This window comes from Triturus cristatus, chromosome 7 (assembly GCF_964204655.1).
Source record: "Triturus cristatus chromosome 7, aTriCri1.1, whole genome shotgun sequence".
NCBI lineage: Eukaryota > Metazoa > Chordata > Amphibia > Caudata > Salamandridae > Triturus > Triturus cristatus.
Window position 1 is genome coordinate 1,671,095,213 of NC_140590.1, and position 26,002 is coordinate 1,671,121,214.

Consider the following 26,002-nt stretch of genomic DNA (forward strand, 5'->3'; position numbering starts at 1 on the left):
TCTTTCGGTGCAATGCCCTATGTACCAGGGGTACCACTTACTAGGGACTTACAATTTTGGAACAATTGTACAGTTTAGGGAAAGAACACTGGTGTTGTGGACCTAGTAAGCAGGAGCCCAGTGCACTTTCAATCAAAGTTGCACCAGGTACCAGGCAAAGGGGGATACTGCAACAACATACCCAGTTTCCTGCAGTTAGCATGCATGAAATGACATTTGAGAGAGGAGAGCAGACAGTGGTCCTCTGGACCATGCCTGCACCCACCGAGGTTAGCAGGCACCATTCACAAGTTGGAAGATTTGCGCTGGGATAAATTCCACTTGCTAATCAGATAGTATCCCATGTCAGGTGTCGCAATATATATAAAGGTTTACAAATACAATTGCAATCACAGACAGATGATACATTTAATTTCAAATGTGAGGAAGGGAATACAGCCTTGCCTTGTACCATGCATCAGGGGTTAGACTAGCGCATTTTAGTGCTGGTGTCCGCATCACAACACTAAAATGCATTAGTCACGCACTATAGCTCTTCTGGGACCGTTGAAAGTGCTCAACAAGCTTTGGAGCAAAAAGCAGCCAGAGTGCCTGGCTCTGGCTGCGCGGTCCATGGGTGTGCAGAGCTGTTGTTCGCTGAGCCTGGCTAGGAGAGGTTAGCACTACAAAGTGTCACAAGTTGTTAGTTACTGTTTCACATGGCTTCTGCAATCTGCCCAAGACTGGCCTCTCAGCACGACGTGGTCATGCAGTGACGGGTCAGTAAATGAAAAAAACAACAGTGGATCCATCTGGACCTAGCCTTACATGCATACAGCAACTGTTGCTTTCCAGGACCCGTAGCCACCCACCGTAGAGAGTTCATGTCCCTCTGCAGGTGGCAGGTCTTTGTTTTTTTTCATATTGCCATGTGCGACCCTCACAGTGCTCTGTGGTGGTGGTGAGGTCATGCAGCCATGCACACGCTTTATAAGCGCCGGCCAGCTTCCACTGGACTCTACTCAGAGGCTGTCTCACAGAAGCACCAAGGCGTGACTGCAGCCCTAACGTGCACGTGTGAAGTGAGACCACAGCAGAGGATAGAAGCTGCATGTAGTGCGGCCATGCCAGCAGCAGCAAGCAGCCCTGCAAGAACTTACAAACTGGACCGGACATGAAAGGATCTCAGAGCTGCAGTGTTTGGACCAGTGTTCAGCTGCAAGACTATCGCCACAGTGTCTGTGTGCAGCATGGTCCTGACTGCAGCCCTATCGTGACACGTGGCAGTGTAACACCTCATCCGGCCTGAGGGGAGCTGAGAGCTGCAGTGTGTGAATCAGCGCTTAGATCTAAGACCATTCCCCAAAGTGTCCACATGCAGGGTAGCCCTGACAGCAGCAGCACAAGAACAGTGGTTGACTTCTCCCTATGTTAACCATGGATGTCATTTGGAGGTAGTCAGGGGTCGCAGCTGCGACTTCTACCTCGCTCTCTGCTACTCCTGGCACGTCCTTTGCGACCCTAGGCCTCAGAGGAGGCACATGTTTTGCCCCCTCTGAGTCCAGAGGTCACAAAGGAAGTGCCAGGAGTAGCAGGGAGTAAGCTAGAGGTCGCAGCTGCGACCCCTGACTACCATCAAATGACGTCCATGATGTTAGCCACTGAACACAGCAGCAGCCAGATAGTGCAGAGCAAGGAGGCTAGAACAGAAGAGCAGACAGTAGTTGGAGTGTTTCTTGATGGATGTATTTCCATTTTTGAGCAGCACAATATTTATTTTTGTTTTTGTTTGCAGTTAGGCATCTGCAATATTGTATTCTGCAACTTGTTCGGAGTCTACTTTGTTGTTTTTCCAAGCGTAGTGTTTGTTTTGCGTGCTTCAGGTCTGGAAGTGTAACACTGACATAGCTGCCTCTTAAATCCAATGACAGTTTGTCTGCAGGGACAGGGTGCAGCAGGGCACTGTCCATGCAAAAGCAAACCTGCCTGTCCCATAATGCTAAGCGGTGTTGACATAAAGTCTGAACTGGTTTGTGTTACACATGACATGTGGTCAGCATACCAGGAAAGCAGATTCATTTTACATCACTACAAACACAGACCGACCACGTTCTAAAGCTGGTTTTAGTTAACACATGACTGGAATGCATTTGACATTGTGGCTCACCCTGTGTGTGTTCCTTCGTGTCAATGTATGGAGGTCTGTTTGAGGAATATTTCTAATGCCAGACACTTTAGTGATGTTTAGGGTGATTGAATAGTTGTTGAGTGGTGTGCTGTCATAATACCTGAAGGTAGCACAGTAGTTTGACCCCTTGCTATGGACAGCAGCCCTCAAACTGGTGGTGTCAGATTCAAAATCTGCTGGGGCCGACTGTGCCTTTTGTCCACCAGAGATCAATAAAGCAAGCACAATTACTATAACTGTTATTTCAACTATGAGAGAGAGAGACAGAGGTGTGTATTCAGGGGAGACAAGGAGGAGAACAATGTTACCTGACAAGCCCCTTAAATAGATGAAAAGCAGTCTTGTTCTTCATTGTACATCTCTTTAGGTCCATCGTGGCTTTTCAGTCATGTGTACTTCGCTTTGTGAGCCTTTTAAAGAAAGTTGGCAAACTCTCTTTGCAGAAACGGGGGTAATGGCAGTTTCTAGATCATTAATTGCAGAAAATGGTCATTTCCGTAAACTTTCTCATTACACGTAGATACAATTTATTTTCTACTCGTGATGAAGCGTCACTCTGTGTCGCTCATAAGGCACTGTAATGTCACACATAAGCACCCTGAAAGTATGCAAATGTCACACATAGCTAAGGTAAAGCCAGGTACAATCTATCTAAGCAAAAGTTAGATAGATTTTTCGACTGACGCAACAGCATTAGCACATTGCAGCGCACTGTTTTGTAGGAGCAAAGCCTGTGATTTTGTGAATCACAGGTTTTGCAATCACCAGAGCTTTGAACACGAGGCCCATTGTTACTATTTTGAAATAGGTGTCTGTGCAGCAAGAAAACCAGAGAAGGGCCCCAAACAGTTTTGTGACCTAGCCCCCCCCCCCAAAAGCGTCAGATAGGCATGGATAGACTACACGTTTTTTTACTTTTGTCATTTATTTAGCTGTAAAGATGGAATAATGAGTACATGTTGTACATCAGTTCAATGTGGAGGTTGAAATGAAATTTATAGAAAACCAACTTAGCCCTCATTAGCACTACATCCTTTCAAGCTCAGTAAATTGAGCACCATTAAGCTGGATTATAGTAACACCTGCTAATTACAACATGTAGAAACAGCAGCTGTGTGGTCTGAAGTGCTAGCAATTGAGATGAAAGTGACAACTGTGTGCTTGCTGTTGCCACCGTGACATAGAGATTGATCTGCATGATTGTTACATTTTGTGTAAATTTAATTTTACGGTAGATCTAGTTAACTGTTCTACACTTAGCTGTTTCCATACACTGTTTCATTGCAGCCTTCTTCCATGCATTCTATGGTATGTGGCTGCAGTGAACAGAATGTTCTGGTAGGTTTAAGGAAAGTTCTTCTTCAGTTGGTAGAGGCTCCTCACTGGAGGTAGAGCACAACCTGTTTCTGTTGTTATTATTTGACCTGGGAATATTTTTTTATGTTTTCTCATGGGAAGAGTCATTTTTCACGATTCCAATATTTCCCTCTCTGGTGTTGGTTTTGTATTGATGCTGATGCATTGTTGTCGAATCTACATTTCTTATGATTGCTGTTGACGCTGGCTCTATTTCAGGGTGGGTGTAGTTAAGTTTGCTGCTCTGCACCTCTATGGTGTGAGGAGACTTTGCAGTTTTGTTCTGCTCTATTTAAAAGCCTCATTATTTGGAGGGAGGAGATTCCGCCCTTAGCGCCGAGTAAGAGGACTGGATCACTTGCAATAAAACAAAGCATTTAAATATTTCAATAGTATCCCTTGAAAAAAGGCCTTCCATTTGAAACCTATAACTTCTTAATCAAATTCCTCCGCCGATTATGTCCCAAAATGCACCACATAGACCCATTTCTTTTAAAAGATAGGATAAATAATGCTTCCTCAAACTTCTGTAGGTGGGACCAAGAAGGTGGAAAGGGAGCTAAGCTTAAAAGTTTAATGGGTGTATGAACTAAGGGGCCAAATCACAAACATAAACGCAAACTTGAAGTTTAAGGAGCAGATTTATGTTAGACTTGCGCCACTTTTACGACGCCGTTGCGTCACTTTTGTGACGCAGCGGCGGCGTAAACCCTGCGCCACGTTGCGCCCTATTTACATCTCCATAGATGCGTCACGGTGTAAAGCCCTGCGCCACATTAAACCTGCATCAGGTTTAATGTATGCAGGGTGGGTGTTCCAGCGGAAAAAGCCTTGGAAAAGTGACGCAGTGAAATCTACAAGATTTCACTCAGTCACTTTTCCGACGCTGCTACGTCAAAACCTTGTGCCTGCTTGAAGCAGGCGTAAGGCATGACACAGCATGTAAGGTATGGGCAGCCCCTAAACATTGCTGGAGTTGCGTCGTGCTTGCGACACGACTCCAGCAATGCGCCGCCCTTACCCCATCAGATGCGTCACGCATCTGTTTATCCTTGCGCCACGATGGGCTGCATTGTAAATGCGGCGCATCTGTGGTGGCGCAAGGGTAAACTTGCGTGACGCATCTTTCCTGGTGCATCCCTGCTGATTTGCAGGGATGCGCCAGGAAACATAAATCTGCCCCTAAGTTTAGACCAGAAGTGTAAGAGCCCAATTCACAAAGGTAAACTTTGACCTGAAGTCTAACTTTAGACCTGAAGCATTTTAAGTTCCATCAACATGATGGAGCCGTCTGTCAAACTAACAATGCATTTCAAGGAACTGCCATGGCAGTGGTTGTTGGAAATGTTACCAATGTCAGCAGGGGCAACATACATTTCTAAATTTGGTGGGTGGAGTACACTCGCCTTGGTGGGAAAGTACTTCAACATTGTGACAGAAATTACCGCATCTGCCAAATATTAAACCAGCCAGTCAATATTTTCCCAGAAGCACAGAGTGATGCAGTGACACCAAGACTCGAACTTGACTCTCCAGGTTCAAATTCAGTTCATCAAGAGGTTAGGCCACATTTCCTCCCCTTGGTGGGTGAAAATATTTTGGAGAAGCCAGGTCTGTAAGTGAAGAAATGTTCTGACACGCTATAGGTACTTGAATAAGTGATTATATAATACACCTACCATTAAAATAGGTCGAGCGTGCTTCTCAAATGAATTTCCTTTCCTTCTTTTTGCAAGAAAGAAAATAAATAATAAAATAAATGCAAATATACATTTCTGTCTTCTATATGACCTCTGCAGATGGGCAGTGGCGTATGGCATGTAAGGAGGGTTGTGAGGCGAGGGAGACAAAAATAAAAGGGAAAAAAATAAGCATACCAAAAATAATCCCACTTACCTTCCTGGCAGACGTCCTCCTCTTTGCTCAGGTCTTCTTCAGGCATGTAGGTAAGCTCCAGGAAACTGCAGTAACCAATCATACGGCAAGAGAGCAGCACCAGGATGGGAGGAAGCGGCCTCTCTTGCCGCTCCTGAGGACACTGGAGCCCTATGCTGTCTCTAACCCAGATGTCCAAAACAGCTGGGTTAGAGAGGTTTAAAATGCACATGTCTGGCTGCCCATCGCAAGACGGCCGGCCAAAAGGACATGTGCACTTTAAACTTAAAGTGCCCTACCCATCATTGCTTTCTGCTGCTGCCTGACTGGCAGCGGCAGAATTCAGAAAGCCACGCCCCCTCGTCCTGAAGCTCGGCTCAGGACGGGCTTTCGAAAAATAAAATGGTAACAAATTAACTTTATTACCATTTTATTTTTCTATCTATGGGGGCGATTTTTTAGTGGGGGGACGCTCCTCCACCTTAATGGAGAAGTCGCCCCTGTTGCGGGGCCTCCTTTGTTGTTAGCTCCTCTAAAAATAAACCACTGCATTTCTAAGCACTCTAAGCCCTGTGTCTAAAATGGCGAACGGTTGCCTTATACCTTATTCATGCGTGCTTGGCTTATCCGGACAGTCTCCAGAGTACTTGCTTTGAACCACCTGGCTTCAAAGTGGTGTCAAGTTCAACCATCAGGTGGTAGGACACGACTTCACTGAGCTAGAAAGAGATTCCTGGGAAGTGGCATAATTAATAACTGGCTGCATACACAGGATGTTTGTCTGGCCTTGAGAAGAAAGCAGGTTTTCAGACAAGCTTTAGGAGGCCAAGTATATTCTGCCTGTCACCAGGAAATACCATACAGGAATCAAGTGTTCCCTGCCTCTCGGGGTATCAAAGATGAAGCATGTTAATGCCAGAGGGGCTATTCTAAGCTAATGACCTGCTGTTCGCCTTCCACAGAAGTCAGACATCACAGACAGGATGCAGTGACTGCAAAACAATGCAGTACTTCCATTACTGGATAAATGCAAATACAGCCCTAAAAAAGACTCCAGTCATTTAAAAAATAATCTAGAAATAAAAATCGCCTGCAGAGTCCAAAGGAGTAAAGGCCGTGGGTGCATGCAGATCTTACATCCTCCTATATTCCAGACAGCAAACTTCCGCCAACCACATCATGAAAAATCATTCAATGCTCGCCAAGGAGTGAAAATAGTGCTGGCAGGCTCCAAGGAGCCAACCGACTCACTGAAGCCAAACTGTACCGCTGACCCGAAGCAGATTAGCATCAGTCAGTCAGTCAGTCAGTCAGTCAATTATCTTTATTCGATTATTAAAAATCATAAAAGAACGAGCAAAAATACATATCACCATTTCATCAGATCACAAAATTTTGCAAACAATTATCACAAAAAACACTAAATTTTACAGTAAGACAAAAAGAAGGGTTTGTTAAAAAGAGGAAATTCATTTTTCAAAGATAAAGTGCCTGTGCCTTGTGCGATGCTTATTTAAACGTGCTCCTGCAACTAGAAAGCTAGCGACAGAAAAAGCTACTTTCATGTTAGGAAGAAGTTGCAAAAACAACAGGGCTGGTTTTACCTGAATAAAGCCCTGATTACGTAAAATAGGGAGCAAATATCTTTTTCTGATCTCAATATAATGACCGCAAAACATGATGAAATGCATCGTGTCCTGTGTTGAAAAATGATCGCAGTCACATGGTTCAGCGTCATCAGGTCTAGTCCAGGTTCTAAAATTGCCCAGTATAAAATGAATTAAATCAAAGCGAAATCTCGTTAAGAGAAAGCGATGGTAAGGATTTGTTACCAAAAAAAGGTATGGTTCCATTCCAGGAACAGAGGAAAGCATACAGTGTTTCCTTACCATGGGTTTTTTTAGCTCTATTGCTTCCCTCTCCAGGGCATATAAATTTGTCAGAGTATTTTTGACTGATTTTAGGTCTTCATGGGTTATTCCATCTGGAGATGAGAAGAGGCCCGGGCGGCCTGCTAAAATAAGCTGGGTTTTCACATATCTTACCCATGGGATATTAAGGGCTCTGTCCAGGGCTAAACAATCTTTTAAAATAATATGATTTAGTGTAAGCTCCTGGTTAAGCTAGGTTTTTAACCAGCCAATCACTGGGGCTAGTTTTAGAGTGTCAGATATATAGCCCAAGCCTACCTCTGTATGCAATGCAAAGGTCGGGGTTGATTGGGGAACAGAAAGCAGAGATCTCAAGAATTTATTTTCTACGTTCTGTATTTTGGCAGGGCTAGTATATCCCCAGATGACAGAGCCATACTGGGCGACTGACAGACATTTTGCTTTATAAACTTTAATTATGCTTTCCATGGGACGGGCGCCCAGTTTTTTAGCAAAACCTAGCAGCCCTGCGGCCGCTCTAGCAACAGCGCTGCTTTTGACCAGAAGCTGGGGGCCCCAAGTACCCTTTTCATCAAAAGTCACACCTAGGTATGGAAAAGAAGGGACTCTCTTAACCTTCTTCCCCGCACAGTAAAATGTTAGCGACTTTTTTTTCCTACCTGCAGATCCAGCAATCATTACATGTGATTTTTCTGTATTAATTTTCATGTCCAGTGATGACATAAAAGCTCCAAAAGATAAAAGAAGTTTGTTCAACGCAACTCCAGAGCGTGCTAAAAGAACAGCGTCATCCGCGTACAGGAGGACAGGTATCTTTGTCTCACCTGCACGCGGGATGTCACTATGTGATGTTGACATTACTGCCTCAAGGTCATTAATAAATAGGGTGAAGAGGAGGGGGGCAAGTATACACCCTTGCCTGACCCCCCTCTCTGACCTAAAATGACAAGTACATCTTCCTTCCCTAGTGACTCTAACTGAAGTCATAAGATCCTTATGTAGCTCAGCTAAGTAATCGACCAAAGGGGGGTCAAGGCCCATGGCCAAAAGGATCCCCCACAGCCTTGACCTGTTGACCAGGTCAAAAGCTGAGGAGAGGTCCATAAAGGCCATGTACAATGAACCGCCCCTGGCGACTACATATTTATTTAAAATTAATTCTAGGTTTAGGCACTGATCTAAGGTTCCTCTATTGGCTCTAAAGCCATATTGTGCGTTAGATAAAATGCCCTTACTTTCTAAAATCAGGGTCAATCTACCTAAGAGGACTCTCCCCAAGATTTTAACACTCGAATCAATAAGAGAGATTGGCCTATAACAAGCCGGGTCTGTCCTCTGTCCTTTCTTGAAGATTGGCACAATGGTCGAATTTGCCCAGCTAGAGGGGAAAATAAATTCCCTTGTGGCATTAAAAATATTAGTTAAAATTTTTGAGCTAAGTTCAGGAGCGCTCTTAAAAAAGTCTGCAGGGACCCCATCTGGCCCCGGTGCCTTTTTACAGAGTGTGTCTTTAATTGCTTGTTTCACCTCTTCCTGAGTGAAGGGAGAGATGTAAGTTAACGGTTTTGGTAGAGGTGTTTCGCATTCTGTAGTGGTATAAGTTTGACTATAAATATTGCTAAAATGTGTCACCCACTGTTCATCTGGGATAATGCAGTCAGCTCTCTGATTATCTAATCCCACAAAATATGGGTGATTTATAACTGCCCAAAATTTAGCACTATCTTTCTGTATCTCGGGCAGTAACAAATCATTCCAGGCCTCGTCTTTTATCTCAGATTTCCTCTTCCTGATAGCTAGGTTATATTGTTTCCTCAATAACGCTATCGACACTCTGTCTCTGGGTTTACGCTTTAGGGCCTTAAGAAGAGTTGAATGGGCCTTAGAACAGTTTGTATCAAACCATTTGGGGCCCTTTGATTTATTAAAACTTTGCCTTTACAGTCAAATCTAAGTTGACTTGATGGCAAATAACACTAAAGGCCTCGACCATAGTGACACTCGGGTTTTTATTGTCTAAACAGATGGCAATTTCGCTGGCGACTTTGGCCATGGTTTCCTGTAAAAAGATTATTGGAGTAACTTGGTACCATTTGAGCCTCCGGTTTTGATCTCTTAGCACAAGATCTGTCGCACACAGTGTGTCCATCTTCCTATTTCCCAGGACTCCTTGAGCTAAAACCTCTAAAATCACAGGATTGTGATCACTAAAAACAGAAGTTTCTACCTTATAAACAAGTATTTCAGGTAGAACTCTTAAAGATACAAAAATATAATCAATAATTGTGCCAGAATCATTACCCACATATGTCGGTAGCCTCAAATCATTTGAGCAGGTACATGATTCATGAAGGTTGAGGGTAGCCAAGAGCGATTCCAAAACCTCTCCGCTTGGTGTGTGTTCAAAATGCGGGGAGGAGGAATAAGAAAAACATTTCTCAGTTTCCCTCTGACAACCTGCCTGGCAAGGATGAATGTTAAAATCTCCCATAAGGATCACCTCGTACCCGTAGCAACTGTTCTCAATATGAGTGGATAAGAGATCCTCTAGGGATAACAAGTGCTCGTTAGGAAATTGACTGGTCGGGGAATTATAAAAATTAACGAGTAAAATAGAGTTACAATTTGATGAAGTCAATTCAACCACTAAGCAATTTTTAGATTTAGACTTAATATGTCTAGGTTTACCTTTGACGTCAAGTGAAATGTATACAGCCAACCCGCCCCTTGCTCTTCCTGCTTTACTGGGGACTGCAGGTACAAAAAAATGAGAATAGCCGTCTAAGGCCAAGCAATCTAGCGTTTCCCAAGTTTCCTGAAAAGCAAGAATATCATAATTCCTGATTTTGTCCAACCAGATTTTATCTTTAAATTTGGTTCTAAGCCCAGCAATGTTCCAGCTCATAATTCTGCGGGCCCTAGCGCCTGCAGAGGACTGAGCTGACAAACCAAAAGCAGGGTGTGGTCCCTCTACGTCATTGGCTTGACTTGGCAAAAGTCAATCATTTTGGTCCATAAGAGATAGTGGCGCAAAGCGGTTAAACAGTTCTAAGGGCTGTGTAACAGGGTTGAGCATAAAGCGTTGATGACGGTGGACTGGTGCGTTGTTCCTTAAGTCTTGTCCCCATCTGGAGTGAAAATCCCAATTGGTATTCCACCCTGGGGCAGGAGTCCTTGGGATAGATACGTTCTGCTGTTCCCCATAAAAGAATTTCAAAGTAAGGGGGACCACGGTGCCTTGTCTTCGTTGGGGAGGAAAGATGTTTGCAAGGATATTGGGAAGAACGTATTGATTTGAAAAGCTCACAGCCACACAGTCACCTTTAAATTTTTTTGGCCGATTTCCCAGCCAGGGAACCCTAGTTGCTGATTTAATTACACTTACTAGATGATGCTGTCCCCCTGGAGCTAGCCGCATATTACTAGTTAGCCAATGTAGGGCTTTGCTACACAGTGAATTAGAACTTTCCACCGTGCCTCTTTCCAGCGGAGGGACATTTGCGAGGACTAAAACCACAGGTGTGGCTTCAACAATAAATTGCAGAGGATCCGTAGTGAAAGTTTGGGCTTGAACTTGTGTTTGCACTCGGGGAATATTAGCCGAAGGGGTTGGGTTTGTTGGAGGACATGGTAGCGTAGAGCCCTCAATAATAGCAGTCAAAGTTGATGGTGATGGGTTCTCCCCAAGCAGTTCAGTTCCTTCTCCAACACCCAAATCGCTTCCGGCGACAACTCCCCTAGAATTATTGCCCAAAAGAGTAACTAACGTAGTTATATTTTCAATGCCACTTGCAACTGTATTTTGGTGACCACCCAGCTTCTTAACCTCTGCTTGCAATTTATCAATCTTGGATATGAGAGGTTTAACAATGTTGTTGATTTTAGTCTCAATAAGATCTGCAATTTTATCGAGAAGGACTTCTTCAATAGAACAGATAGGATGATCCTCAGCGTGAGTCATTTGTATACATTTTGGGGTATTAGCCCTCTTCCGTTTTGTCCCTGAGCGTAAACCACCCCGCTTTAGAGGAATCTTTGTACATTGTCGCTTAGGTCTGACTGCATGACCTATAGAAGATTGGTCAAGAACAGAGACCTGAGACTGTGTGTCTTGATCAGAATCAATATCATTGTAGTTATCTGCATTGCCCTCAACGGGCAAGCCCTCAGAAGCCGGGGTTACGTTGTCCGGAGTGTCAGGTATGACTTGGGAAGCAATGTCAGCAATCGTGGCTGTACTGTAAACATCTTGCGTGATAATTTCATCAGTCATAGTAATGTCAAGTCTAGGTGGAGACGGACAAAGCAAATCAGGAGATTGGCTCAGCCCCAATGACTCCCTCCTTTGCATATTAATCTTCTGTACGGTCTGAACAAGATAATTGTTAATCTTGTTTTGTTGAGCTCCAACAAGTTTTTTAGGCATGGCTTATAATATAACAAATATTAGGGAAGAACGCATGAACAACAGTACGTAAGATCTTATATAGGCTAGGCTTACTTGAGGAATAATATCGGAGATGAATCCTGTAGCATTTCTGGCCCTGCCCCTGCCTCCTCCTGCCGATGAGGGCCGTAGAGGGCCCGCCCTTTGTCCGGGCTTCGTCCGGCGCCCGCCCGCGCGCGTCCCGCGACGCGGAAGGAGCGGCGTTCTTTTAAGCGCTTCCGGGCGCTTGGGTGATGTGTGTGGGACGCTAGGGCGCCTGGGAAATGTAGTCTGCCCACACCGGGGCGATGCAGTGACGGCAGCAATGGCCAAGGAACCGCCGCGGAGCACCAGCGGCACCAGCAGGACTCGGATGAGTAAAAATTCGCTCCCCCTTCGCGTTTTTCCAGCCTTCCTGCTCCACCAGAGGAGCGGCGTTCTTTTAAGCGCTTCCGGGCGCTTGGGTGACGTGTGTGGGACGCTAGGGCGCCTGGGAAATGTAGTCTGCCCACACCGGGGCGATGCAGTGACGGCAGCAATGGCCAAGGAACCGCCGCGGAGCACCAGCAGCACCAGCAGGACTCAGGTGAGTAAAAATTCGCTCCCCCTTCGCGTTTTTCCAGCCTTAGCATCAGAAAACTACTGCAACAGAGTTGCTCATGATGGCTTTACGGTCGGACTGGTACAAAAAATAAGGCCAAAATAAAAATGATCGCTGTTAGTGAGGCAGATAGAAAAAAAAAAGTGGTGATATCAGGGAAATCAACAGCAAAAACCGGCCGATCTGGCCAGAAAATCAGGCCAGAACTAAATACATGGGCCACACGCTGATCTGTCAGACCAGCTTCACAGCTTTAAAGGCCTAGGATGCCCTCTTAAAAAATCTTAGCTGCACATGAGTGGTATGCCTGGCGTCAGCCTACTATAGACCAGCGAACTTGCGAAAATATTTCACTGTGAGAGATGGGACTGGGCCTTTGAGGTGCGTGGCTTTGTGCCAAGCACTGAATACAAGAAAAAACCCTACACAAAGAGGGAGAGTGTGGGTAAGGAGGGTCCAAGGGATATGTTTAGAGACCAGCTACAGTATGAATCCCCAATCAACAAACATCATACCAAAAAATACTGTGGGTCTAAAAGTTCTGTGTGGATACCTGATATATTCAGTAGAGTGAAAACCATCTGGGGTATACCCAAAAAGGTTGAGTTCCCATCACCCACAAAGGTGGCTATTCATCATCTGGGAACTCTGGGCTAAACCATAACAACCAACCACTTGGGTAATTATGGCGGTTGTATGGTAGTCCCAGTCGTGAGTGACCAAAGGTAGGGTGATGGTTTGCAGTGCCAAGAATATAAAAGGAAAAAGTGCTATTAAAAATGGCTATCAAAACACAAACAATTTTATTCTGGTGCTGTCTTGATGCCACTTTAAAAACAGTGCGTGGACAGTGTAACAAATAACTGTCAGGGTGGCGGTCACCCTGACAGTTATTTTATATTCTTGGCACTGCAAACCATCACCCTACCTTTGGTCACTCACGACTGGGACTACCATACAACCGCCATAATTACCCAAGTGGTTGGTTGTTATGGTTTAGCCCAGAGTTCCCAGATGATGAATAGCCACCTTTGTGGGTGATGGGAACTCAACCTTTTTGGGTATACCCCAGATGGTTTTCACTCTACTGAATATATCAGGTATCCACACAGAACTTTTAGACCCACAGTATTTTTTGGTATGATGTTTGTGCCAAGCACAACTTGAGGAATTGTAAATTGAGCCCCCACCACTGCCCTAGCACCAAAAAAGTAACGCTTCTGAGGCTGCCACCGATGTACTGGAGATGTTTTGCACCCCGTAATGGACATTGGCTATACAGAGTCCCCAAACTATTACCAAAAACCTGCTGTATGCAAGTTTCCAGCTAATTATTAAAAAAAATTATTAATAATAGAACATCTGCACTGAATTTAGGACATTCTATTTATGTCAGGCAAGTCTTCTGACAAAGATAACCCTTCATACAATCAAATTTAAAGAATCAGGAGTGAAAATAGACCTCATGTTCAATGAGTGTTATGAACTGTGCTGCTCTCTTTAAGACAAGCCAGAGAACTTCCTACACCAGGCATTGTGAGGGCACATGCACAACACCATCTTGTTTGCACCTTACCCTTTATTAGAACACTGAAAGATGAGCGCTCTGTTGAAGATAATGGAGTGCTCCGGGCTTCTAATGCCTGGTAGAAGCCTGGAACATCAACATTCCAGGGTTGCTATGAACAAAGACCTCAGGGAGTCTGAGGGGATTTCAACCCTCTTAGGATCCGTGAGACCTTTGTTTTACAAATTAGAACATTCTGGCCACTCGGGGCAGAATGTTCTAATAGCCTTTGAGCCCTCCATAGCGGGCTCTACCGGCCATTTAAGGCCTGTTTGCTTGTTAAAGGCCTTCGGCTTGGGCCTTTAACACTGGAGCGGGCCTTTACTTGCCAGTAGAGCCAGCAAAGGCAGGCTCTAAGGTTATATTACATTGCTTCACAATAAAGAACATAAACCTTGATAAACCCTACAGCTTTTTGTTCCTATTCAGTGTTTGAATTATAAATCAAAATAAGTATAAGAGTTTTTCTTAGACATGCGCTGCCAGTGCTGCCAAATGCCTGGGTTGAGGCATTCCATATCTTTTCTTTCCCACCACTGTACAATTCTTATTTTTTTAATCTCACCTATGCTGCTTTGTGTAATCCTTCCTGCTTCTTTCATTTGTCACCATTTTCCTAAATTTCTTTTTTCTCGTTTGTTCTCCTTTTTTTCCGACTCTCTATTGCTCTTTCTCAAAGGCTGATGATATAAAAAAATACTCATCCCCCAGATTAAGTGACTGTGCCCATCACTTGCAATTACTTGCACAGGTAAAGCACTGACCCTACTCCAGCAAATGAAGTGGTTCGCTATGTAAATAATGTATCCTTTCATGGATTTATTGATCAATGTGGAGAGTATACTTGCTGCCACTAGAACCTTTCTTAGTTCTAGGACAAAGGGAGAAAGTAAGGGTGCTAAAAAGAGGGGGGTAACTCTGGAGGAAGTCCAAGAACCATTAGCCTCTTCATGCAGAGCTGACCCAGTGGTTAATTTGTGCAGAAGGCAACACTAGCACTTAATTCTATTGGCCAAGATTAGGGGCATGCGAAATTCATATAATTTTCATTGGCGTAAATACAGGAAATTTTGGGAAAATTGCAAGAAATGCAAATGTGGCATTTAGGCCTATATTTTGGACCATTTGGGCATGCATTTCTGATTAAAAAGAATAGGGGAAAAAACACAAGAGCTGTGAACAACAGCCGTTCACGTTTTGGTCATTTGTGTTGTTACTGTTCCTTCACTTTAAGATTTTTACCTGAACAGATATGAAACTATGTTGCATGGCATAATGGCATAACTTCAGGGGTTTTGCACAGCAAGCATAATGCAAAGTTCTGGAAATTTTAAAAGAGTAATGAAAACTTCACCTGGGTCTAACCAGGACACTTTTTTCCCTTCCACGGCCCAGAACAAATGTCCAGTCACCGGGTGTAGCAAATTTGCCATTTGTGCATGGTCAACATGGCTGCCCCAGTTTTGTCACTATTTCTAGTCCTTATTTATTCTGGTATTAGAACTATGTGCACTGTGCTACTGCTATTCAGTTCCACAGTGTATAATGTTGTGGCACTAAAATCATATCAATATTAATACAATTGTTTCCAACCATTCTACCTTTCAAACTTTCCTGTAAGATCATAGTAAAAGGTGCAGAAATTGTACCAATTTTACGAGAGTTAAATGTTTTATGTGGACTATCGTGTATATTTAAAAAACACCCACATATGTGACAAAAATATATGGCTGCATCACTGTGCTCTGTCTGGGCTGCTGTTTAAGGCACTGTAGTAACACATGGCTAATAAAAGTGCATTGCCATGCAGGAGAACCTATTTTATTTGAAGAAGTCATCTCTAAACTTTGCCTTGTAAGCCTACAAGGTAGTTTCACACTATACAGTTAAAATGTGTGCCCTCTCAGTTACTGAAAGCTTAAAAGCTATTTTCACTGTATAGGGGGCATATGTATGAAACTCCCGTTTTGCGATATTTAGCGATTAGCAAATTGAGATTCGCAAAGCGGGATGTAAAAAATAAATCGCAAATGTTTCGCGATTTCTTAAAAATCGCAAAATATTCTCAGAAACCTCATTTGCGATTTCTTAATAGCGAAAATCGCAAATTAAGAAATCACAAAAATGGGAATCTGCAATCCAGGTGCAGCCTGATGACATCACAAATAGGAAACTGGAGTGATTTCCTGCACCTGCTCACCTTAGCCACACCCAGAGGCTGCTTGGAGAGTGTGAGGAGGCATCCCAGGAGAGAGCAACCCGCAATGGAGTCCAACAAACAACAGGAGGGCAAGGATGCAGAGAAGAGGAAGAGGAAACACAATTTTTCAGAAAAGGAGCAGGAGGTCCTCATTGAGGAGATGGTGTGCAGCCATGAGCTCCTTTTTGGCAAGAAGGCACTGCGTGTCCCAGAGGCAAGGAAGCGCAAAATTTGGCTGGATATCCAAAATAAGGTCAATGCAGTGGGAGTCACCAATCGCACCATCGAAGAATTGCGCAAGCGATGGTATGACATGCGCCAGAGGTCGAAGAAGAGGGTGGCAACCAGACTGAAGGACACAAACCAGACTGGGGGAGGACCATCCACAGCAGCACAGCCAACACCCCCACGAGGAGCTTGTGGAGTCCACTCTCCTGCCTGAGAGCGTCGGTGGTGTGGCTGACATAGACAGCTCCGACCCTGCATCCAGCAGCCAAGGTAAGATGCATGCAAAATCAATCTGCACTGATCCCCATCCCATGCACACTTCCCCAAATGCGCTTAATAACTTCACACAATGTAATTCCAGTCCAAGTCTTACAGCACACCTAGCAATGCATCGTGGGACTTGTAGTACTATGTCTGACAGTGTGTCCATGAGACAAAGGAAATCTAATGCAACATGTGGGTTGGGGATAAGTGAATGATACAGTGTCAGAGGTTAGCCGATACAAACTGTATGAACTTTATTGATTGCTAATTGCAGACAAAGACACAAACTCATGTAGTCCCCTTTACATCCACAGCACAATCCAGGGCACGTGAGGACAGCGCAGAGGGAGAGGAGCCTGCACATCCTGGGGACTCCAGTGACGAGACAGAGCTCATACCAATCCAGCGCAGGAAGCGCACACATGTGCCCCCATTGCCTCCATTTGAGGATGAAATACCGGCCACAGGGGAGGACAGTGACAGGAGAGAGGGGAGTCAGGGTGTGTCACACATGCCCATTCAGGACACACCAAGGCCAAGGATTCGACCACAGGACACACGCAGGTCAAGGCCCAGGAGCAGCACTGCCACTGAAGCCGAAGAAACTGTTTTTTCTGGCCTGGAACACAGCATGCTGCAGGAACAGTGCCTGCAAAGTAAAGCACTAAGGTCAATAAATAGGCAGCTATGCCATATCCACCAGGATCAGACAAACATGGGTGAGGGCATCATGGCCATGGCAGGTGCCATCCGTGACCTATGTGACACTTTGAGGCACAACCAAGCCGCCAGTGAGAGGGCTGGCCGACGTGCCAATGCACGCCTTTACAACTACACCAAGGCCGTGAACCGCCTCTGAACCACCACCAGCACTCTCACATGCAGAAGCGTCACGATGCAGGTTGAAATGGCGCACTGCTGCCATGACATAGCCAGAGGACTTGCACAGGTCACCAGTGCTGTGGAGCAGCTGCAGACGGCCAACGCAGGTGGCAGCGCTCTCATGGCCTCTGGCGAGAGTGAAGACACCTCCAGTAGGAGCAGCATCACTCCTACATTGCCAGGAGAAAGACAGCGCAGTGCCAGACAGGGTGCAGGACAAGAGAACACCATGGGGGGCACTCAGACTGGACGCCAAACACCACCAATGCGTCACCGAAGGAGGTGAACTGTGCGGAGACACTTAATGCAAAAAGGGTGAAGTAACCCTACTATGCTGTGTGCACAGTTACTTGTGCCTTACCTGCACTGTGTGCATAACATGTGCTGGGGACAGCTACAATTTTCATAATTGTGAAGTGTGAATAAACACTGCACACATTATCAAGCTTTTTTGTCTCATGTCATCATTGCTCACCTAGAAGTAGTTTTGTGTGATCTCAGTCCGTCTCTGGCGTCCAGCAGCTGCCCCGACTCCTGATGCAGGTCTGGCAGGGGGAGCAGGGCGCTCGTCATCCGATGTGTCTGTATCGGTCACATCAATTGTGGTGCCTTTCCTCATTGCCATGTTATGTAGCATTGCACAGCTTGCCACGATTTTACAGCAGGTCTCAGGGCTGTATTGCAGTGCGCCTCCACTTTTATGCAGGCACCGGAAGCGGCTCTTCAGGATTCCAAAGGTACGCTCAATGACGCTGCGTGTAGATCTGTGTGCCCTGTTGTAGCTCCTCTCGCTTGCATTTGCAGGATCCAGATATGGGGTCAGGATGAAGTCCCGCACTGCATAGGCACTGTTACCTGCAGGGTTTAGACACAATAGGTAAGTCAATGTCCCCCCCCTCAAGTGATGTAGTGGATGTATTGATGTGTGCCATGTATTTACCTAGCAGGTATCCCTCCCCAAACTCTCCAGCACTCAGACGTCTGTGTATTCCACTGTGTCTAAAGATGAAAGAGTCATGTGTACTGCCTGGGTATTTGGGGACAATGCCACATGATATACTTTGCATTGCACACCATCTGTATATTGAGGGAATGGTAGCATTTCCGGTTTCTGTAGACATATTCAGTTGCTGATTGAGGTTCTGGACTTTTAAGAGTCCAGAGGTGTCAGGGAAACAACACCCGAAGACCCCTGAGTTCCTTCCTGTCTCGGTGCACAAAATAAACAGAGACGCGGGTTTCTCGATGGTGACGTCAAAGACCAAGGTTTATTTACTGCAGGGACACAGAAATCATAGGAACCACACAGAGGTAGAATCTACGAGACTGTTCAAATTGCATTAAGTGGGTTGCGCCTTAAATACACGAAATATGTCTTTAGGCAACATTACACGAATATTTCTCATGCCCAACCCGGTATCCCAAACAGACAATAAATATACATCAAACAATAATTAGTCGTAGGTTTTCGGTATTCGATCAGGTCCCCTTGTCAGTTTTCCATTCTTTGCCCGATCCTCCCCATCATAAAAATCGTATCCTCCCCATTGTAAAAGCCCAGAAGGAGAGGAGTAGAGCCAGGTGCAAAGGATTGAAAAGTAGGATAAGAGGTGTTTATGGATCATAAACGGGCATGGCTACCGTCTTCGGCCCTTCAGTCAGGACAATGGTCACGAGAACCAGTATAGCAGGACTGGCCTCAGGCAAGGGAGGCGGCTTGATTCTGCCTAGTCATGCAGCTTCAGCCTTCCTCGGGGCTCGAGCTTACGTGTCCTTAACAAGGTGATTCTGCCGGGGTCATCATCCGTTCATTGACTATGTGAGGGCAAGAAACAAAATGGATGCCGTATCTAAAATGGATGCCATGACTTAACAACAGAATGCCCTATTTCTCAGTGAATTCGTGTTAGTTGCGCAGCGAAAACACTGTCATGTACATAATGGATCATTTGCGGTTCATTGGTACCAAAATCGTGTCAGTACTACGATACCGAATACACGGGTTCGGATTGCTACAGAACCTCAGACCGTCCTTTTGCCCTTACATAGGCAATAACCTACTCTATGTCAGAGTCCATTTCTATGTTCATCAGGTCACTGATATGTTGCTGAAGCATTACTCTATCCCGTGACGTATCTCTAAAAGCAGGTGGTCCTCTTACGCATGACGAAACACAAACGCTACATAAGGCAGGACCACACTGAACAATGAGACAGCACGAAAATAAAAATACCAACGCAACACCAGTGACTATCAGAACCTTCCATCCCCACGCAGATAACAAACTCCAGAACCATCCCATTAATGACCAGTCACCTTCCTCTACATGGATGGAGTCAGAGATTTTGTGTAACATAGAGATGGCTTTGCATACCGTTGGTGCATTATCTGGAATAAAAACACAGCAACTTGATTGGATCATCTTACATACCCCACCTCGATCTGCAAGTAGTACATCAAGAACCATCCGGTTCTGTAACGTCATGAGGCGATCCGCTTGAAGCTCAGCTGTCAGGTTACTAAGGGCACCCGCAGTTTCGGTAATAGTGGATTTAACTACCCGTGTTAGTTGACGTAAGTTTCTACTGTTGGCCATAGGCCCCCAGAATGGAAGGAAACCTTTGAAGAAGTCTCCTGCTTCCTCGCCAGCAGTATCTTCTTTACTGAAAACACCTCTCACAACTCTAGTTTTGTGATAGTCCGGTGCAGCAGTGTATGTCGGAGGTAACAGTTGAGCGATATAACATGAGCCTGAGAAGTCAGCGGGCAGCCATGTGTATGCTCTGTCTTGACAAACAAAATAGGTGCCCTTAGCAGCTAAGAATGCAGGGGAAGACTGTGACGGGAAAACGTATGTTTCGATACAGTCACTCTTCCCTAGTCGAGCTTTCGGATTCCTCCCATTTCCTTGCAAACAGACCTGACCTTGGTGGGGTACGACCCAAATCGGAGTTGAGCTTTTACGTTTGTTCTCACCCATAGTAATGCCATATTCCGTAACGTTCCAACCCATGTAAACTCGCAATTCATCCTTGGGAATAAACGGAGTGTTATTGACATCTCTAACCATGTCAGTAATTCCCTTTACCAAGGCTCTGTTAGCGGAATTATATCTAGTGGAACGCGGAGGTCGTGGGGGATAGGTCTCTAGGGCATAGGCGAACATGGTCTGAAATGCCCAGAATGATCCATTATAACTAAAGGGCAGAACCAGATAAGGGATGCCTTTATCCATGGTATGTGGCATCAAACCACACACCCAGCAGTTTGTTGTGTTAACCACTAGTTGATGTTGGTGCAAGAGCTGAATGAAAGTGTTATTTATGAACTCGGAGCGTCGAGCTTGCTCGTGTGCAGGAAAAGGATGGAAAGAATGAATAGAAACAACAGTCGGAGAAACAGAAACATGGGGAGATACTGTAGACGTAACAGGTGCAAAGATCAGTTGAATACCAAAAATAATTCCGCCTACCAAAGTTATTAAAACAATCAGAAGTGTCAGAGCACATTGCATTAGAAAACATTTGCTATACAATATGTCATATAGTTTTGTCTTGCGAGCATTTATGACGTAAGCCCGTCGCAGTTCAGGAAGCTCCATCTTCTACAACCGTTCGCAACGGATGGTTTGTACCTGTTAAAAAATTGCCTCTGTCTACCCTGGGGGTTCCCAAAGTAAACAGAAGAAACCGACCTTGTGTCTGGTTCCCTGCAAATTAAAACAAGGCACACGTTACGACCCTACGGTAACCCAGACGGCAAGGTGAGAGAACAAACAAAAAAATTTAAAGCAAACTTCCTGACTGAATGGAATGCGAGAAGATAAAAAAAAAACAATTTTCAAACAGATAAGAAATTATGCAATGTCATTAGTTCAAAGTATGAGAACGTAGATTATATCTGTACTTTCCAGGTCTTGTCTGATTTTGAAATAGCTGGTCTACAGGCGTAGAAATGTTCGACTCCACAGGTGACAAATGTTCATTTTGTACAATACTCTGTTCTGGGTACGAAAGAGCGGTTCCTGCTGAAGTGTCAAAGTTCTGTGTTTCAGTTCGTTTGTCCGTTATGTACTCTGCATCACTGAATGGGATGAGCCTAGGAACAGGTTCTGTCTCGGATACACCAAATCCCTGTCTAACCCAGTTGTCGTAGGGGAGTGGGAGAGGGACACGCTTCGTATGGCTGGCGTGCACCCAATTCTTTCTTCCAGCTAGGCGTACAGCAGTTCTCGTTGCTAGGAGCACCTGGAACGGGCCCACGAATCTTGGCTGAAGGTTCCGGGTTCGTCCGAAATTCCGGACCACTACTTGGTCGCCGGGTTTCAACGTGTGGCCTGGACTCTCCGGCAGTTTAGGCAAGGATTCAAATACCTGTTGACGAATAAGGCTCAATTTAGCAGTCAGATCAAAAAGGTAATCAATCAACATTGGATATTCGATCTGTTTGAATTCCTTTGGCCTAGGGACTCCCCAAACATTAGCAGGTCGACCGAACACAATTTCACATGGGCTAAGCCCTACTCGAGAGTGTACAGTCGCTCTGGTGGACAGTAGCGCTAAAGGCAGTGCATCTGGCCAAGATAGACCAGTGGAAGCTTGAATTTTAGCAAGTTTCAGCTTCAAGGTACCATTGTACCCTTCAACTAAACCTGCCGACTGTGGGTGATTCGCACTGTGGAACTTCTGGGTGATACCCAGACCTGTGCACACACTCTTCATAACTTTCCCTACAAACTCACTTCCATTGTCCGACCAAACAATCCGTGGCATACCATACCTAGGGAAGTACTCTTTGAGGAGGATTTTGGCAGTGGACATAGCAGTGTTATCCTTTAATGGATATGCCTCAATCCATCTTGAAAAGGCACAGACTACCACTAGGACATACTTGAGATTGTTACACCTGTCCATGTGGATAAAATCCAACTGAATCACTTCAAAGGGGCAAGAAGGGGGAGCAAAATGACCAGTTGGGGTTGGGGTTCCCTTGCCAGGATTATGCATCAGGCATATCATGCAGTTTTTCACCACTCTCTCCGCACACTTAGTAATTCCATCATTCTTCCATACTGGAGCTAACATTTTACAGATCCCTTTCGAACTGATGTGCGCCGTTCCATGCGCCATCGTGACTACTGCGAGCACATACGCATCAGGTAACATCCAACGCTGCTGTTCAGACAAATCAACCCAACATCCACTTGAATCCATTTTACCCGTTTTCTCCTTCCATTCATTTTTCTCATTTTCAGTTGCTTCATTCTGAATTGCCTTCACACTTTCAGTCGTATTCTCACACATCCCTGATTCAGCAATCCATCTTGCAGACGTTGCAACGTACATTCGGCTCGTCATGTTCTTGGCCGTCTCTTTGGCGACCTCATCAGCAAATGCATTCCCACGGCCAACATCATCCGTAATCTTTCGATGTGCACTGCACTTCACAATCGCAACTTCATTCGGTAGGGTCAGGGATTCCAATAGATCGCTGACTAACTGTCCATATTGGATCTTAGTCCCGTGGGACGTGAGAAAACCTCTTTCTTTCCACAGGCGTCCAAAGCTATGTGCTACACCGAAGGCGTATTGGCTATCAGTAAACACATTCACTCTCTTTCCCTCAGCTAAAACACATGCTCTTGTTAGTGCAATTAATTCTGCAGCCTGGGCAGAATTCTGACTCACTCTTGCGGTCTCCACAATTGTACTCAAAGTCGTAACTGCATACGCGGCCGTCACATCACCATTCTGTAGTTTAAAACAAGACCCATCGACATATAGAGTGCCATTTGGATCTAATAACGGAGTGTCTGTTCAATCAACCCGACCTTTTGTCTCTTCTTCAGTTCTGAAACAACAGTCATGAGGCTCTGAATCACTCGACTCTTGCGTAGTCGGCAACAGCGTTGCTGGATTCAGTATGTTGCATCGCTTAATCTGAATGTGACTTGCCAAAAGCGTCAGTTCATAGCCTGATAGTCTAGCACTGGTGAGGTGCTGAGTTTTCGTCCGATTCATGAGTGTATCCACAGCATGTGGGACCATGACTACTAACATGTTGTTCATGACTAGTCCAGCAGACTGTCAAATAGACACTGCAGCTGCTGCTGTGGCTCTTAAACAACTTGGCAACGCTCTGGCTACCGGGTCTAACGTGGATGAGAAATATGCACAAGGCCGCTGTTTGTCGCCAAATTGTTGCGTTAAAACACTCAATGCACAACCTTCTTTTTCATGGACATATAGTGTAAACGGCTTACTGTAGTCAGGAGTACCCAACACAGGAGCTGAACACAGCGCATCACGTAAGTTGGAGAAGCTCTGTTGACATTCATCAGACCATGGCAAAGGGCTCGGAACACCTTTTCCAGTCAGGGCTACCAATGGTTTTGCCATGAGAGAAAAATTTGGGATCCATTGCCTGCAGTATGACGTAATACCCAAAAACGCACGCACTTCTCTCTGTGTGCTTGGTACATTCATCTGCGAAATTGCTTTGATTCTCTCTGGGGTCAACCTTCTTCCCTCCTTTGACAAAAGATGACCTAAGTAGGTCACTTCTTGGCAACAATATTGTAATTTAGAAGGTGAAACCTTGTGATGCAAATCTGACAAGTGACGTAATAAAGAAATTGTAGCTGTTTTGCAAGTTTCCTTGTCATCAGCGGCCAGTAAAAGATCGTCTACATATTGGATCAGAGCAACACTAGGAGGAAGTACAAGAGCATCCAATTGACTTTTCAATGCTTGGCTGTAAATTGAAGGGCTCTCACAATAGCCTTGTGGAGCACGCTTGAACCTGAAACTGCAACCTCCTAGGGAGAAACCAAAAATGTCTCTACTTTCCTTGGCTATCGGGATGCTAAAAAATGCATTTTTCAAATCGATCACTGTAAACCATGAGGCCGAGGCAGGAATCAACGTCAATAATGCAGTGATATCTGGTACCACAGGAAACTGCGGAATCACTATTTTGTTAACCTCTCTGAGGTCAATCACAAATCTGTAGATTGGAGGTTTGGAGGGGTCAGTGCGTTTTAAAATCGGCAGAACAGGACTATTACAGACATTTCCTCTAGTTTCCTCTATCACATCTTTCTGTATTAAATCTTTCACGATTAGTAAAAGTGCACGTTCACCTTCATTTGAAATTCGATACTGTGGGATTCGTGGGAATCTAACATTCGCTTTCAGACTTACCACATAAGGGGGAATTTCCAAAAGGCCTACATCGTTAGGACCAGTCGCCCAAAGGGTATCAGGGAGAGAACGCAGCTCCGGTGGGAGCTTATCCATCGACATGTACATTGGAGAAATGACTCTCTTGCCCAGTGTGAGCTGCACTCCCGAAGGAGAACAGTACAGTGTCGCATGCAGGCGTTTCAACAGATCTAAACCAAGCAGATTCTCATTACAACCGGTTGTTAGGATAAGGGGTGCTTCTAGTTCGCATGGCCCAACAGAGATTGACAAAGGACTAGAAACAGGATTGTGAACAGGGGCGCCTGAGAAACCTACTGAAGTGTTTGTTAAGCCAGACAAAGGTGCGCCAGGGAGTTTTGCATGCATAATTGAACTTTTTGCCGCACCAGTATCCAACAGAAACGGTTCGACCACGCCTGATGTAACTACTGCGACATAAGGTCCACTCTGATCAACTAGAACTGATACTACTCCCTCTCTTTGCCTGTGGCTGTCCTAGTACTCGCTTCTCTGAATCTCTTCATTATGATCATAGTAATCCTCAACATGATACTGTGAAGATCTACCTGGTTGCGCAGATTGTACATTTCGCTGATCGAAATAATTTGATGGACGATCGGCCTGTGGTGTCATAGTACCACGTCCTCTACCTCTAGGAGCTTGCATAAACCCGCCATTACCTCTCTGAGCTGGGACACCACTGGTGTGTGCGTGCAGTACTGGACACTCGTTCTTATAATGGCCCTCCTTTTTACAATAGGCACACTGATTCCATGCTAACTGTTGTCGAGGAAGACCATAATTAAATCTTTGGGACGTCCCTTGCTGGAATTGTGGCTGTTGCTGAAACTGGGGTCGCTGCTGTGAATCTGACTGATTCGAGCGAGGCGGATACGCCTGTTGCAATAGTACTTTAGTCTTTAAATCTTTTGTCTTCTTTTCTGACTTTTCTTTCTCTTCTTTCTCTCTATTCTCGTAATACTGAGCAGTCGTAAGTATCTGTGCTGTCGTCGACACTGCCCATGCACTCTCAGAATCTTTTAACTTGTTGCTAAGTTCAGGCAGTAAATTAAACACGAACTTGTCGACAAACAACCTCTGACCTCCCTCAGTACTCATATCTTGCCCACTGTGGTCTACGAAGGTCTCTTCAAATCTAGTGAAGAAGTCAGAGACGCTTTCGTCCTTCTTCTGTTTGCATGCTGATAGTTTATCCCAAGTTACCTGTAACGCCGGCATCAGCGTTTTCATCAGATTAATTATTCTGCCAGGCAAGGCAGCAATCAGAGGTTCAGGTTTAGCACCGCCAACTTGTTGCGCATCTGCCGCTATAATAGC